Raw genomic sequence first — 17,943 nt, 5'->3', positions numbered from 1 at the left:
TTTAAAATAGATGTTAGTATATATTATTTTTGCAGTGTGTTTTCCTAGTTTATGCCCCAGGAAAGTAAACCACATTATTTATTTTTTCTTTGGTTAGTGTTTTTTTTTTTTTTTTTTACACACTATTGAAACTTCATCTACAGGTGCAGCCTTTAAAGATATTTTAAAACATGAGAATAACCACATAACTGCTTCTTCAGCTGCAGGAGAAAAGCTATTAGGTTATTTTTGCATTGAACAATGTGGAAAAAAATCATTGCATGACAGAAAGTTCAGTTGTCATGGAGCCTTTGAATTGACTTGGCAGTTTGATCTATTGGATTATAGTTAGGTTTTATTTGCCTCAAAATACCCTCACCATAAACAAGCACTGTAGAAGCAGAGGCTTTTATTTATGATTTTATCTTTAATATTTTGTTATCATAGGATGAGCATAAGAATCCAGGAGCAATAGACAAAGAAACACCAGAAGCAACAGGAAACTAAGTCATTTCAAACCCAAAGACTTCAAAGCCCAGGTAAGCCTGCTAACATTTTGTAAAAATTTATCACACACCTAATGTCTCAAGGATGAATAAAACAGATATAAACCAACTGATGCTTTTTAAAAAGCATCTAAGATACGTATGATTGTATCTTTGACGTATCTTTTCATTTGTAGATAATATCATTATCTTGTCATTATCATTAAAATTCTAAAATTGTGAGGTAAGTAAATTGTGTGGTGTGTATGGGTATGTATTTGAAAGACACTTCATCCAGATTTATTGCCAATATCATTTGGAAACTTTTCTTTTTTGAAACTTTTAATACTTCTACATCTTTTTCCTCTTGGAGTCACTTAATTTTTTTTTCATTTAAAAAAGGGAATAATTTTTTTTTAAGATTTTTATTTATTTATTTGACAGACGGAGATCACAAGTAGGCAGAGAAGCAGGCAGAGAGAGAGAGGAGGAGGAAGCAGGCTCCCTGCTGAGCAGAGAGCCCAGTGCCTGGCTCAATCCCAGGACTCTGGGACCATGACCTGAGCTGAAGGCAGGGGCTTTAACCCACTGAGCCACCCAGGCACTCCAAAAGGGAATAATTCTTTAATCCACTTTACAAATGATTTATCTGGTCATTTCCCTTTTAACGTGAAGTTACTTAAGTGGCAAGTTCTTCATAACTTGGTATTTGTATGCTTCCATGGAAATGTCAGTAGCTTCATGGAAAAAAAAAAAAAACCCCTCTATGTACAGGAATTTGAGTGATTTAGTCTGATTTGAGTGTGATCAACTTCACATATGAAATAAACCTACATAGTCTAAATTGAGTTTGTGAGAGTAATTTTTGATATATAATCACAATTCTCAGTCCACAGGGAAACTATAACATTACAGTCACTAAAGTAACATAAAGATTTATTTCTCTATGCCCATCACAGATCAGCTGGGGTCCTCTACTGAGCAATGTTTTTGTCAGAGATCAAACAATCAGGGCAAAGAGGTGTAACTTTTCCTTAGGAAAGGTCTGTGAATGATGATAACCTTTACTAAATGTACTTGCTTTACTATAGTTTCATAAGAAACAAATGCATATATTTATAAACAAATACATGAAAGAGCATGGATTATTCCTATTTGAGAAACTTGCTAATTGATCATTTAAAAACTCATCTGAATTATCTAGAGAAAGTGTACTAAGAATATATAGTACTGATGTACTTATTCACTATGGAAATGATGTATTTAAAAGGCAGAGATAAATGCATTAAAAATTTTGAAAGAGCAGAAAAGTTTATAAGTACATAAAGCAGTGAGAATATATGTATGAAATGATGAATTTAAATTAAAATAACAATATAAAAAGAAAATTCCAATTTACAACTAATGTTTTTAAAATTCCGAGACACACTGGACTTTATATCCAAACATTTTCTTTAAATGTAACAATCAGCTATCTTCAATCTAGTCTATAAGGAAGTGGGAAGTTACCACTCTGTCCTAAGAACAAATAAGAAGTTGAACAACTAAAATGTCAACAACTCTTCTTAGATTGTCAGAGAAGTGACTGGTCACGTTGTTTCCCCCAAAATCAGAGAGACAAAAAAGCAGATAGGGAGAAACATGTCAAAGCAGAACCTCCCAAGCAGACACCACCACTACAACCAATATGAGGTAACAAAACATGAACTATAGGGGCACCTGTGTGGCTAAGTGGGGTAAAGACACTGCCTTCGGCTCAGGTCGTGATCTTGGGGTCCTGAGGTCGAGTCCCACATCAGGCTCTCTGCTCCTCAGGGAGACTTCTTCCCCCACTCCACCCCCCGCCTGCCTCTCTGCCTACTTGTGATCTCTGTCAAATAAATAAATAAAATCTTAAAAAAAAAAAGAGCAAACAAACACACAAAACATGAACTAAGACTGATGAATTGCTGCAGGTTTAATGAGGACAAGATTGAGAGGTTAAAAACTCCATGGAGACCCAATTTTAATTCTTACCTCCAGAATTTGGAACAGGTAATCACAGTGAATTTCAGAGGAAATTTCATGCTTCTGTTAGGGGGAAGAGAAAAATAATCATTTTGAAGTACCCTAGAGCATTCTGTTATTAATAAGACCTGCCTTCAAGGACACTAGTTTGCCAGACACCAAATTCTTGGTTCTATCAAAGCCGAACTGACTTGAGGAAGGAAAATATCAAACTCCAGCCCACTCTACCATCCTGTCTCACTTAAAGGGTGGAAAAATGAGAAGCATTTGTAAACTTTACCATCCAGAGGCATGGGTTTATTAAAAAAAACTAATCACAGGACTAGAGAATGCTCCATACCTCACCACAACATTACTTAAGGATTATTTAGCACAGTACATTTTACCCAGTATATCATGCCTGGCCATCGAGAAAAAACTACATGGCACACTAAAAGGCAAACAAACAAATAAAAAACAAAAAACAAAAACAAAAACAAGAAATAGTGTATAGCCCTCGCCCCGCAAGGACGACAAGAACCCTGGTTCGGATGCATCTTCTTTCTCTTTATTTCCACAAGTCTACACACTTATATACGCTTACATGACCAATCAGCAAGCAGGGTACAGGAGGGAGCGAATCAGGATGTGCACCTAAACCAACAACTTCGCTAGCAACCAATGCTGTTTACTTCCTCTTTGGGCGTTCCGCTTAGTCTCACGAGGCAATCCTAACCTGGCAACTAGCCAGGCGCCATCTTTTAATGGCGGAGGCTGCCCTGGCCAGGGGCCTGCCTCCGACAATAGTATAAAGAGACAGCGCATGCATCGGAATAAGACATGCTAGGGATATGGGAATTATAAGCCTGGGAATTTAAGGTAACTATGATGAATACGTTAAGGGCTCTACAGATAAAGAAGACAGAATAGAAGAACAAGTGGACAACGTAAAGAGAGAGAGAAATTCTAAGAAAATTAAAAAAGTACTGGAAATTAAAAACATTGTAACAGAAATGGAAAGAAGCCTTTAATGCACTCATTAGTAGATTCAATATGGCTGAAAAGGAATCTTTGAGCTTTAGAATATGTCAATAAAAACCCTCAAACTGAAAATGCAAATAGAACACATACTAAATGAATGTGGAGATTATGTCCAGAGATGTGGAAGAACTACAAAAGGTTATATGTAGATCATACATGTAACAGAAATGTCAGGAGAAATAAGAGAGGGAAGAAAAAAAGGCAGAATAAATATTTGAAACAATAATGATGAAGAATCCTCCTTTTCTCAATTAAAGTCACATGAAACCACGGTTCTGGTAGCTCAGAAACTTCAAGCAAGATAAATTCCAGCAAAACTACACCTAGGGATCCCATATGCAAACTGCAGAAGATCAAAGATTTATTAAACATCTTGAAAGAAACAAAAAGAAAAAAAAATTACTGATACAGATAAAAGATAGGAAATGTCTCTGACTGCTCAGAAACCATGACAGCAAGGAAGCAAGAAGAATGTTGACTGAAATATTTAAAGTGTTTAGAGGGAAAAACAATAACAACAACAACAACAAAACAAACCACCAACCTAGAATTCTGTATCCTGGGAAATTATCTTTGAAAAGTGGAAGATTAAAGACTTCCACAAACACACAAAAATTGAAAGGATTTGTTGCCAGTAGACCCGTTTCACAAGATTGTTAAAAGAAGTTCTTTAGAGAGAAGAATGACACAGTTCAGAAACTCAGATCTATAAAAAGAAAGGAAGAGAATTGAAAGAAAAAGTGAAGATAAATTAATTTTTAATATTTAATATTTTGTTCACAATAATAATAATACCAAGAACATATCTGATTGTGTGTGTTTTTGTATATTGTGTACATATATACAGGTTTAAGTATGTCTATTTGGAAGTGAAATGAATCACCAAGGAAGGGACAGAGGAATTAAGTTTTTTTTTTAATGATAAGGTACTCATCCTACTTGTAAGGTTCTTTTGTGTTATTTGAATGTAGACTTGGATTAATGGTAAATATACACTGCAAACAATGAAGCAATCCCTAGAAAAAAATTCTTTTAATAACATATAACTAGAAAGAAGGGAAAGGAAAGAAAATGGAACCATATAAAATACTTTATGCAAATAAAGTCAGAAAAAATGAGTGGAAGGCAAAAATAGAAGTAAAAAATAGGGCAACAAATAGAAAACAGAAACAAATATGATACATATTAACCAAACTGTATCAAATAATCACTGAACACCAATGGACCAAAAGCACCAATTGAAAGAAATTGTTGGAGTGAATCAAAAAAGCAAGATCCAACTATATGTTATTTACAATAAACCCACTTTAAATATAAAGACATATATAGATTAGATGTAAATGGATGGAGAAAAATATACCATGTTAACACTAATCAAAAGAGAGAAGGAGTAGCTATATCAAATTAAGAGAGAGCAGGCATCATCAAGGATAGTGGAGAGCAGGATATAATAATTAAAAGGTCAATTCTCCAAGAAGACATAATAATTCCTAACAAGTAAGCACTTAACAACAGAGTGTCAAACTATGTGAGGGAAAAACTAATAGAACTGCTAGGAGAAACAGATGAATCCATTACCATTGTTGGAAACTTCAACACCCCTCTCTCAGAAATGGACGTATTCAGGAGACAGAAAATCAGTAAGGGCATAGTTCAACTCACCACCACCATCAGTCAACTTGATATAATTGAAATCTATAGACTATCACACCCAACAATGGCAGAATACACATTTCCCCCCAAACTTATATGGAATATTCACTGAGATAAATCACAGTCTAGGCCATAAACCATAACTTAACAAATTTAGAAAGATAAAAATCATACAATGTCTGCTCTTAGACCACAAGAAAATTAAATCTGAACTCAACTATAGAAAGATAAGTGGAAAATCTCAAAATGCATGAGGATTAAACAACACACTGTTAAACAGCCCATGGGGTCAAAGATTTCAAGAAAAATTTAAAAGTATTTTGAACTAAATATAAATGTAAATATAACTTATCAAAATTTGTGGGATGTAGTGAAATAGGTAATTAGAGAAATAGTAATAGCATTGAATGCATGTATTAGAAAGGAAGAAAGATGTAAAATCAATAATCTAAGTTTCCACCTTAGGAAACTAGAAAGAGAGCAAATTGAATACAATGTAAGCAGAAAAAAAGAAATAAAAATTAGAGAAAAAATTTATTCCTAACTTGATTTGTAAAAAAAAAATCTATATTTTAAAAAGCAATGATCACGTGCCATTGTTTTCTAAAGAATTTGTAGATATTTATAAAGGTAAAGACAAGACCCTTCTTATGTTTAATACAACCTTTTCATTTGAAAATCCACAATACTCATGTAGAAATGTTAAATTTAATGTTCAAATACTAAGAAAAGTAATATAAGATATGTAAACTTTCTTCCTAAGGTATTTGATTTATGTCTAATTAAGTTGGACATGATTAATATTTAAAATTAGAACTTGGTACAATTACATGTAAATATGCTTGATTTCGTTTAGGTCTTTCTGCCTACCAGTTCACCCCATGTTAATTTGCAAACCCCTCAGGAGCTTCCCAAATATAATCTGAAGCCAGCTCCCTAACCCCATCATAGCTGGTGGGCAGAGAAAGATGGAAGAAAGAGGCAGACCAGTCCAGATTCATTGTTGGCATGTTTCATAAGCAAGGGAACTTACAGGTTCGTCTTGGGTGGCCACGACATGAGAAGTTCTCTGCATTCACTTGTCAAATCTTAAAAGCTTATTTAGAGGCCTTACCTGGTTCATTCACATACACAATCCAGATGGTTTCATCCCCACATCACTGTCTCAAAACTGTACCCTTGGAGCAGCTTCTGGGAGTGGGGAAAGCAAGCAGAATGCACATTCCAAGGACAGCAGAAGCCTTCAATAGTCCTGGTCCAGTTCTCAGGTCAACAAATAGTCACATTTTCTCAATGACCTCCCCTAACATCTTAATACTTATTAGCTTTAACAATCACCATTTCTTTGCTCACTGGTTTGTGGGTGAAGGAAGAATTAGAGTAGGGCTCAGTAAGGACAATTCTTTTTCTGTCCCACCTATCATTGGCTCTTATGGTTCAATTGGAGATTGAGGCCTCACGACCTCATTCACATGCTTAGAAGCTTGTTATTGGTTGTCACCCTGGTTCTTCCATTTATCTCCATGTGGCCTGTCTCTGTGTTCTCATTCTCCAGGGCCTCTTTCTCCAAAATGTTAGCCCATATATCTCAATATGAAAGCTCAAAATAGCAGTAAGAAAAGGTGGGACCCGCTGGGTCTCTTATTTGAGACTGGCACAATGTTACCTCCACCAAATTTTATTGACCAAAAGGAGACAAAAGTCCAGCTTAGAACAGAGCGGAAGGAAAGTTGTCCTCTTGATAGAGAAAAAAAAGAGGGATGCACACGCAGGCATGTGCACACAGGAAGAGAAGGAATTAACAGCCTTGGCATGCAATAGTTATCATATGTTGAATCTCAGACTGTCTTTGCTTTGCTCCAAGGACTCCTTACCCTGGACAAGAAAAGGACAAGTTGTGTTAGCTACTGACTTACAGTGTGCTGCTTAAATTGTGAAACTCCTCTAGCAGCATGTGGGTCTAACTTGTCTATACTGTTTAGGAATCTACAGAGAGAGAGTTTACACCCAGTTAAACCTACTAATACTGGTATGGTTATATGACCAGTGAGGTGTAAAAGACCCTGCTGGAAACTTTTGCCCAAGCTATCCTGAAACCAAGATTCCTCACAAATATCTCCATGATTCACAATCGAGAGACAAAATACATCCTGTGTGATCAAGGAAGGAACCTGGGAGCTGCACCTGGAAGTTTCTGGGGCCCTAGATGCGTGCCTGTGTTTTCTTCCCCCTTCTCTACCCTATTATTCATTTTTATTAAACCTTTACATTAGTATACTCAGTGGAATATTCTGAGTTCATTCAACTATCTAACCCTGTGTAATTGATTTCACCATTATTTTAGGCAATATATTAAAACTCACTCTAAAAAATTGAAAAATATATTCCTTCACTTAAATAAAACAAACACAAAAAGTTAGTCCCCAGTGAACCACTTATAACCTAACAACAAATTTTTGATTTAAAACTAAACTTTTCATTTTCTATTAGATGGAAAGTACAGAAATACCTCCTTTTTTGTGAATAGGAATTTTACTCCTTCTGATAATAATAGTAATAATAATGCCTAAGATGTATTGAGTGTTTACCATAGGCCCAGCATTTAAATCCATTATATCATGTATTTGTCATGAAAATATTGTTACAGTCAATGCTATCATTATTTATAAAGTTCATATATATACACAGAAATAGAGAGACAACTTACCTAGGCATATATATATATGAAGTTTGCAAACACATAAATTCTGGAACTACATTTTTCAGTATACCTATATTTGCTAACTATATTATCTCCTCACTCTTCTTTGATACTGTTTGCATTTATCAGCCTAAACAAACTTTGTAAACTTCTTTTCAGACCATGTTACAATAGAATATTTCTGAAACATGTTTCCTTATAGACAGATTATAAGGATAATTAAATTGTTCTTTTAGAATATATTTCTGCATAATTAATTTTTTTCCAAAATATATTTTATCCTAAATGTTTCTTTCACATTTGTCATTAAGGAGTCTTCATTAGAATATTAATATTAAGTTATAATATTAATATTAAGTTATCAACTGATTTTGAGTCCTAATTTTATGAACACAAGGAAGGGTCCATACCTCTAGAAAATCAGACTCTTAGTTTCTGTCCTTTTTTACCCAAGGGCTATCTCTCTTTTACATTGTCCTTAAACTAAAATCCATATTTTCTTTCTTGATCATAAAGGAAATACTTTTATTACCCCATTTCTCAACACATTTTGAATTGAATCTGTGAAAAAAAAAAATCATCCAGAGGTGCATGTTTTTGCCTCCCCTTAAATTCTCAGGCACTCTGTTTTTCATAACCTTATAGTGGTAAGGGTTTTTCCCTATATTCCCGAGAGGCATTTGTGTATCCTGGAATTGACAACAATAGTCCCAACTCAAAAGTATATCAGGGAAAGCAGATCAGGTCATACATTACAGACATTATACAGAAAAAGCATGAAACTGAGGACTGAATCCATCAACAAAAAGTCCAGATCAATGAAAGGAATGAGAGCTTCTTGGAGAAATAAATGGACCTAGGACTAGGGCAAGGAATATACAGGATGAGCCTGGAGCATCTTGCAGTGCCATAAAATAAACTTTCAAGACACACAAACCACATTCATGAGGGTATGTCAAAAGGATACAGGAGCCAACTGAAAACACTCTCAATGGCCAAAGCTGAAACAATGTGAGCAAAAAACAAATAAATATGAATGTGTTTAAATAAATGATGAATGATGGGCACCTAGGTGTCTCAGATGTTAAATGTTTGCCTTCGGCTCAAGTCATGATCCCAGGGTCCTGGAATCGAGTCTCCCACTGGGCTCCCTGCTCAGAGGGAAGCCTGCTTCTCCCTCTCCCACTTCCCCCGCTTGTGTTCCCTCTCTTGCTGTGTCTTTCTCTGTCAAGTAAGTGAATAAAATCTTTAAAAAAATAAATGATGAATAAAAACATAAAGGGAGAAGAGACAAATTTCACATGCAGACAAATTCCAAATAATTTATGTAGATACTCCATGCCCAATGAGGTTGAGCATAACTTCCCACTTCTTAAATGTGAGCTATGTCAAAGTGACATTTTTCAAAAGAATACGGTATTGAAATTTGGAGTGGAGGTTGATGGATAACTTTATAGTGGAGAAATCTGACAGATACTACCTTGGATAAGTGACAAAGATTAAAATAATTGAGGGTAAGTTATGTGTCATGCTGTTAACATGCACCTTTGAAAAGATGTGATAAAAATCACATTTTGTCTTCATGGTCCTGCTTCCCAAAACCCATATCTCAATGTAAACATGAGAAAAACATCAAATGAACCTCAATAGAAAGGGATTTTACAATATACCTGTTCCATACTCCTCAAAGTATTAATACTGTTTTGTTGTTGTTGTTGCTGTTTTTTACTTTTTAAAAATTTTTTTCAGTGTTCCAAGACTCATTGTTAATGCACCACACCCAGTGCTCCATGCAATACATGCCCTCCTTAATACCCACCAGCAGGCTCACTTATCCCCCTTAGCCCCTCCCTTCCAAAACCCTGTTTGTTCCTCAGAGTCCACAGTCTCTCATGCTTCATCTCTCCCTCTGATTACCCCCAATTCATTTTCCTTTCCTTCTCTTAATGTCCTCCATGTTATTCCTTATGCTCCACAAGTAAGTGAAACTACATGATAATTGACTTTCTCTGCTTGACTTATTTCACTCAACATAATCTCCTCCAGTCCCATCCATGTTAAGGCAAAATTTGGGTATTCATCCTTTTCTGATGGAGGCATAATACTTCATTGTATATATGGACCATATCTTCTTTATCCATTCGTCCAATGAAGGGCATCTTTGTTTTTTCCACAGTTTGGTGACTGTGGCCATTGCTGCTATGAGCATTGGGGTACAGATGGCCCTTCTTTTCACTACATCAGTGTCTTTGGGGTAAATACCCAGTAGTTCAATTGCAGGGTCATAGTGAAGCTTTATTTTTAATTTCTTAAGGAATCTCCACACTCTTTTCCAAAGTGGCTGTACCAACTTACATTCCCACCAACAGTGTAAGAGGGTTCCCCTTTCTCCCCATCCTCTCGAACACATATTGTTTATTGTCTTGTTAATTTTGGTCATTCTAACTGATGTGAGGTGGTACCTCAATGTGGTTTTGATTTGAATCTTCCTGATGGCTAATGATGAGGAACATTTTTTCTTGTGTCTGTTAGCCATTTGTAAGTCTTCTTTGGAGAAGTGCCTGTTCATGACTTCTGCCCATTTTTTTATGTGATTATCTGTTTTTTGAGTGTTGAATTTGAGGAGTGCTTTATAGATTTTGGACATCAGCCCTTTGTCTGTAGTGTTATTTGTGAATATCTTCTCCCATTCCGTGGGTTGCCTCTTTGTTTTGTTGACTGTTTCCTTTGTTGTGCAGAAGCTTTTGATCTTGATGAAGTCCCAAAAGTTCAATTTTCACTTTCCCTTTGCCTTTGGAGACATGTCTTGAAAGAAGTTGCTGAGGCAAATGTCAAAGAGGTTACTGTCGATGTTCTCCTATAAGATTTTGATTCCTACCTCACAATGAGGTCTTTTATTTATTTCAATTTTATCTTTGTGTATCGTGTAAAATTGTCAAGTTTCGTTCCTCTATACATAGCTGTCCAATTTTCCCAGCACTACTTATTGAAGAGACTGTCTTTTTTCCACTGGATATTTTTCCTGCTTTTTTGAAGATTATTTGACCATAGATTTGTTGGTCCATATCTGGACTCTCTGCCCTGTTCCACTGTCTATGTGTCTGTTTTTGTACCAGTGCCATGGTGTCTTGGTGATCACAGCTTGGTAGTAAAGCTTGAAATCGGGTAATGTGATGCCCTCAGTTTTGTTTTTCTTTCCCAACAGTTTTCATTTCATTTTTCAACATTTCCTTAGTGATTTTGGGTCTTTTCTGGTTCCATAAGAATTTTAGGATTGTTTGTTCCAGCACTTTGAAAAATGTCAGTGGAATTTTGATCGAGATGGCACTGAAAGCATAGATTGCTCTGGGCAGTATAGACATTTTAACAATGTTTATTCTTCTGATCCATGAGCATGGAATGCCTTTCCATCTTTTTGTGTCCTCTTCAACTACTTTCATGAGTGTTCCATAGTTCCTTGAGTATAGATATTTTACCTATTTGGTTAGGTTTATTCCAAAACTACTAATGTCATGAAAATCAAGAAAATCAAAGAAAGTTGGAGAAATTCTCATGGTTAAGAGTCATCTAAGAAATAATGACAACATGTAAACATGCAATATCCTGGGTAATATCCTGAAACAGAAAGGAATAGTAGGTAAAAATTAAGGAAATCTGAACTAAATATGGACTTTAGCTAATTATAATACATCAATATTGGTTTGTTAATTGTAATAAATATATCATACTAATATAAGTTATTAATAGTAAGGGAAACCTTGTGTAAAGATTATGGGAAGTCTATACTATTTTTTCTGTAAAATTTAAAATATTCTAAAAATTTAAGTTTATTAAAAAGTCAAAACTCTAACACTGAAGTGCTTAGAACAGGAGAGAATCAATGCATATTCCTAAAGACAAACTAAACAATGAATAAATAAAAAATCACAATATCAATGCAAAATTAACAAGATCCAAAAATATCTATCTATGTTTGTGAGTAAAAGTTTGGAAACATTTCAATTGTTGTAGTCCATGACTTTATGAATACTGCAATTCAAAACCCTGCCAATACTTATAGTTATAAACAGTCAATAAATTTATAAGGAATTGTATTGTGGTCATTATAAAACAGGAATATTTCACTAAGACCTAGTAGTTAGGGTTAAGTGCCTTTTACTAGATGCATTTGGAAAAAAAATGATTGCTAAAAAGAACGTCAATGGCTTGAAAAAATAATAGTTTAAAAACATTGAATAAATAAAAATTCTCAAATCTATAGTAATATTTAGAAAGAACAATAAAAGGAAGGTAAAAAAGAAGGGAAGACATATAAAAATCATATTATAAGGGCACCTGGGTGGCTCAGTGGGTTGATCCTCTGCCTTCGGCTCGGGTCATGATCTCAGGGTCCTGGGATCGACCCCTGCATGGGGCTCTCTGCTCAGCAGGGAGCCTGCTTCCTCCTCTCTCTCTCTGTCTTTCTCTCTCTACCTGCTTCTCTGCCTACTTGTGATCTCTCTCTGTCAAATAAATAAATAAAATCTTTTTAAAAAATTACATTATACAAAGACAAAAAAATCATATTATATTCATATTATATTAACAGTGACACAGTTAAAGTAAAACTTGTGTATGTATATATATATATATATATATATATATATATATATATATATACTTGTATATATAACCTAGAAAAAATAAAACCCACTAAGCAAAAATTATTAGAAATCTAAGGGTGCATTAGTAGACAAAATAATTTAAAAAATCTTAAAAATAAGTATGAGGTTCTAGCACAACCTGCATAAAAACATTAAGACCACAGAAGATGTAAATAGAAAAGCCATAACTAGTAAAATGTTATATGCAAAAATAGAAAAAAATCTAGAAAAGATTTTTAGAAAAATTGGTCATGGGTTCAGCCATAAAAACACAAAAATCATAAAAAAATTATAATGTTCAAACTCAATGATCATGCACAATAAAAAATAACAAAAAAACTACAAATGAGAAACTCACAGTTATTTCAAAATTTCAAAACAATTTTTCTTAATGTTTTTGAATCATGGTAAAATTTTAAAAACCCAAATCACTGTACTCCAAAAATAACAAATTGTGAAGACTCACACAATTGATTTTGGTGAAAGTTGGATTTAGAGGTTAAGTGATAACATTAACATGCCATAATTATTAAAAATTAAAATTAATTAATTTTAGTTTTAACATTTGAAAAAAATAAATAAAATGAAATAACCCACTAAAGTGAATTAAAAAACATAAAAACAAAAACAAATAAAAGATTTTAAAGGGAAGCAAAAATGATAACAAAATTCACATACTGTTTTTTAAAAACATGATTAAAATAGCTATCATTATGCCATACTTAAAAAAAGATATTTTTTATAAAACATACACTCAACATTTGTAAATTATAAGAACATAAATAACTTTATGCTTTAAAAAGCCCTCAATACAAAGCACAATATATGGAAAAAGTAAAAATTAACAACATTCACTTTCTTGTTAATAACATGGAAAATGTGAGCAGTAGGCACAGATAAAAAATTATCAAAGCATTGGTGCACTTGGGTGGCTCAGTTGGCTGAGCACCCAGCTTTTGCTATACAGGTCAGGTCATGATCTCAGAATCCTGAGATCCAGCACCCATAATGGGCTCTGGACCCAACATTGGAATCTCTCCTTCTCCCTTTGCCCTTCCCCCATCTCAGCGTGTGCTCTTTTCCCCTCTAAAATAAATAAATAAATCTTCAAAAAGTTATCAATGTATTAAGAGAAGAGACTCTGAATGTAAAGTACTTTACTCTTGAATCTGTACAAGCATTTAAGAAAAAAATTAATTCCTGTAATAAAAATCATGGAAAGTTTCTGAAATTATCTCATAAATCTATTTGAATCTACTATTTGTACATATAAATACAGTACTTACATCAATATCTATTCTAAATACTTATGGTAAAACCTCCCCAAAAAAGAAATTCCATGTAGTAATAAATGATTTTATATCCAGAAAACAAAGATGATTTTATTAGGAAATTAATAGATAATATTAAATTTAAGTTAAAAAGAAAAAAATCTGATCATTCTAAATAAGAAATAAAAATCATAATGACTAACTCATTGGATGCTAATAATGTGTTACAAATATAATCCACAAGATTTACTTAAAATAGAGGAATTTTTATGCATTAAGATACAGAAATATTGTTAACATAAATCTCTCCAAAATCAATAGCCAGCTTCATTCTTAGTACTTATCTCCATAATAAACCAAGATGCATTCATTTAACATTATTTAACATCATTCTATTAATTTTGATGAATAAATTAAGACTCGAAATAGATATAAGGAGTATGGATATTGGGAGAGTGTAGGAAAAGTTACCAATATTTGCAGATGTGATACATTTTGACAAAACTTGGCTTTTTAAGAGTCATCTCAAACTTAGTATCTACAAAACTGAATTCTTTCCTAGCATATGTTCTAAGTGTTTTTCCATGTCTTCCACATTTAGGAAAATGATATCGCATCCAGCCACTAGTTCAAACCAGAAACCAAGGAGGAATTTTGATTCCTTCATTTCCCTTATTATGTCATCCAATGAGTTAAGAACTTGGGGACCTACTTCTCTCTACATTCATCCTTTATCTCTCACTTGGTCATTATGATAATTTCCAAAGTTGGTCTACCTACTTCTACCCTAAAATTCTTCCCTTACTTAGCACTCCAGTGTTTTTTCTTTTATGTGGATTTTTTATTAAGTTTTTAAATTTTAATTCCAGTATAGTTAACATATAGTGTTATATTAGGTTTATGTGTACAGTTTAGTTATTTAACAATTCTATGCTTCATTATTTGGTGCTTATCACAATAAATGTATTCTTAATCTCTTTCACCTATTTCACCAATCCCCCCATCCATTTCCCTTCCTCTCCGATATGCTTGATTTTAAACTTGAAGTTCTAGTGATTTTTAAGTCAGTTATAAGTCACTTACTTAACACTCTCCATTGTATTTATAAGAACATATAAAACCCCAAGTACATTATATGGTCTGCCTTAATATTCTTTCACTGGGTACATAATCTAGAGGAACCCTTCTGGTTTAAGCTATTCTCTAACATAACAATCTGAGAGAATCTATTGAAAAAACATTGAATTAAATTAATTATACGAGGGGTGCCTGGGTGGCTGAGTGGGTTAAAACATCTGCCTTTGGCTAGGGTCATGGTCCCAGGGTCCTGGGATCAAGCCCCTCATGGGGTTCCCTGCTCAGTGGGGAGTCTGCTTCTCCCACTTCCTCTGCTCCCCTCCCACACTTGTGCTTTCTCTCTCTCAAATAAATAAAATATTTAGAAAAAAAATTCTTTAAATAACAGCAACTATGGAAATAGGATTACAAAAGAGATATTATGTTCTAAGAACAATACAATAAAGGAAAGGTATTCTTTTTTTTTTTTTTTAAGATTTTATTTATTTATTTGACAGAGAGAAATTACAAGTACACTGAGAGGCAGGCAGAGAGAGAGAGAGAAGTAAGCAGGCTCCCTGCTGAGCAGAGAGCCCGATGCGGGACTCGATCCCAGGACCCTGAGATCATGACCTGAGCCGAAGGCAGCAGCTTAACCCACTGAGCCACCCAGGCGCCCAAGGGAAAGGTATTCTTAAATTCACATGGACTTAAGATAAAAATATAAATTTGAAAAATAAGAGTAATTTAAAATATAAACAAAAATGAATATAAATAAATTACTAAAAAATTCTTACCTGATTTCAGATTACAAAAGACTTTAAAAATCGTATTACCTAATGACTGAAAACAGCAGCATAAATTGATCTACCTATTTTTACAGTAATATTTTGAAACACACTGAAACCTTAAAATTATCTAATTTTTGACTCAGGGAGTTAATTTTAAAATATTAATATTTGTCTTTAGAAAATAATCCTTAGTGAAATAGAAAAAATGTCTATGATACATTATCTTGATAAATTTTAGTAATACAATATGTGACAATATAAACACTTTATTATTTTTTTTTAAGATTTTTATTTATTTATTTGACAGAGATCACAAATAGGCAGAGAGGCAGGCAGAGAGGGAGAGGGGGAAGCAGGCTCCCCGCTGAGCAGAGAGCCCGATGCGGGGCTCGACCCCAGGACCCTGGGATCATCACCTGAGCCGAAGGCAGAGGCTTCAACCACTGAGCCACCCAGGTGACCCATCGATATAAACACTTTAAATAAATATGTAATAATGAGGAAAAAAATCATATAGTATCAAGAAGAAAGCTAAATAGAAAATCGTGCTTTTAGAATGGTTATAAGGATCTATTAATCATATGCATTTGAAAATGAAAGGCAACACCGTATATTCAATAATTATTTTCCACTGAAATTATCTGTTAGAGATTTTTAAAATGTGTTTTTCTAAAACTTGTTAAATTTAAGTATTTATTATATTCATATAAGATAAGCAACCTTTAAAATCATCAGTATGACCTGATAATGTATATTCATGAAAACAGCATAAAATAGTGCAGAAATTATTTAACTGACTTGCTCTTAAAAATGAAGATTTAAAGAAGAGTAAAAACCAAGTTGAGCAAATCAAAGAAAAAAGATATTCTCCTAATTAGAAAAAATTCCTTTGGTCTTTTTTTTTCCCTCACATAAAATATAAAAATATGATGTCAGATTCTGGGTAAAAAAGGAGAAACTACAAATATTTCAGAAGCACTAAATAGTAAACCCATTTTTATTCCCTAAATCATACTCCAAAGAAAGGAAAAGAACGATGAAGTAGATACTGATCACTGAAAAAGGAATAATCCAGACTGGCATTACTCCAATATCCTAATAGAAAATTAGACTCCTAAGAGATTACTGCATTGAGTGAGGATGCACCTGAAAATACTTTCAGGACAAACATATAGTGATAATCAGTTAACAAGGAAATGTGTTTTCTAAGAATCATTTATAACTTGTTAAATACTCAAACTGAGGAATTAGTATGTATACAAATGAGGCAGTTTGAACAAGTGTTACTTCTGAAAGTATGCGCACGAATGAGTGGGTGGATGGATGGATGGATTGATGGATAGAGGGAGGAAGGAATGAATGGAGGGAAGGAGGAATGGATAGAAGTTTGGAGATACAGATAATAGAAATAAAGAGAAAATATATTAATTGACATGGAAACAAGCAAGGGTTTCTTTTTAGAAAACAATATGTAACAGTCATCCTAAAAGCCACACAAAAAAATCCATCAAATTAGGGAAAAACCTGTAAATAAATAACATTTTTTCTTTGAGCTAAATATAGTAAGAATGAGAGTTGCAGACTCAGAAAGGAAATTACATTTTTTCCCTGAAGAGTGTGTTATAACTTTTTCTTTTAAAACACCAATTTATTTTTGCAAATTGCAGTGTACATAATACTACTAATGCAATAAAAAGTCCTATAGAAATTTCACATAGAAAATGTGAGAAAATGCAATTAGAACCAAATAGTAAAAGTGATAATAATATGAGGTTGTACTAATAAGAATACATGAAAGCAGGCTTGTACACCTGACTGTAATTACATCACTAACACCTGAGGAAATGAAAGTTGATTAATGAGAAACAGATGCTAATTTTGAAGCCTGCAAATTCAAATATGTTCAATACGGTAAAAAAAGTGGTATGCAAATGAAGTATAGAATGCCTCATATACCATAAATTATTAAAAACATTTTTTAAAAAGAAGAAGTTTTAAAGATTTGTGTAAAATACAGCATAGACGCGAATATACATTGAAACTAACATAAATTAAAACGTGGAAGTTTTTTTTAGTTACTTGAATACTATAATGATAATTAAACTAACAATTTCATAGCTGTAAGAAATGTTATTGTGGTTCATTTTGTTATGTCCATTTTACTAATTACATGTTTGTTCAAAAATTAATCTGAATCTTAGTCTATAAACAGAAACTAAAGTAAAAAATATGAAATAAACATTTTTTAGAAAGTACATATTCTGCATGTGACTGAAGCTCTGATAAGCCACGTCAACATTGATAGAAAAAAAAAAACATGTCATAGTAATTCAACAT

The sequence above is a fragment of the Mustela erminea genome, chromosome 1, assembly GCF_009829155.1.
Source record: "Mustela erminea isolate mMusErm1 chromosome 1, mMusErm1.Pri, whole genome shotgun sequence".
Taxonomy (NCBI): domain Eukaryota; kingdom Metazoa; phylum Chordata; class Mammalia; order Carnivora; family Mustelidae; genus Mustela; species Mustela erminea.
This window is presented reverse-complemented; position numbering follows the sequence as displayed.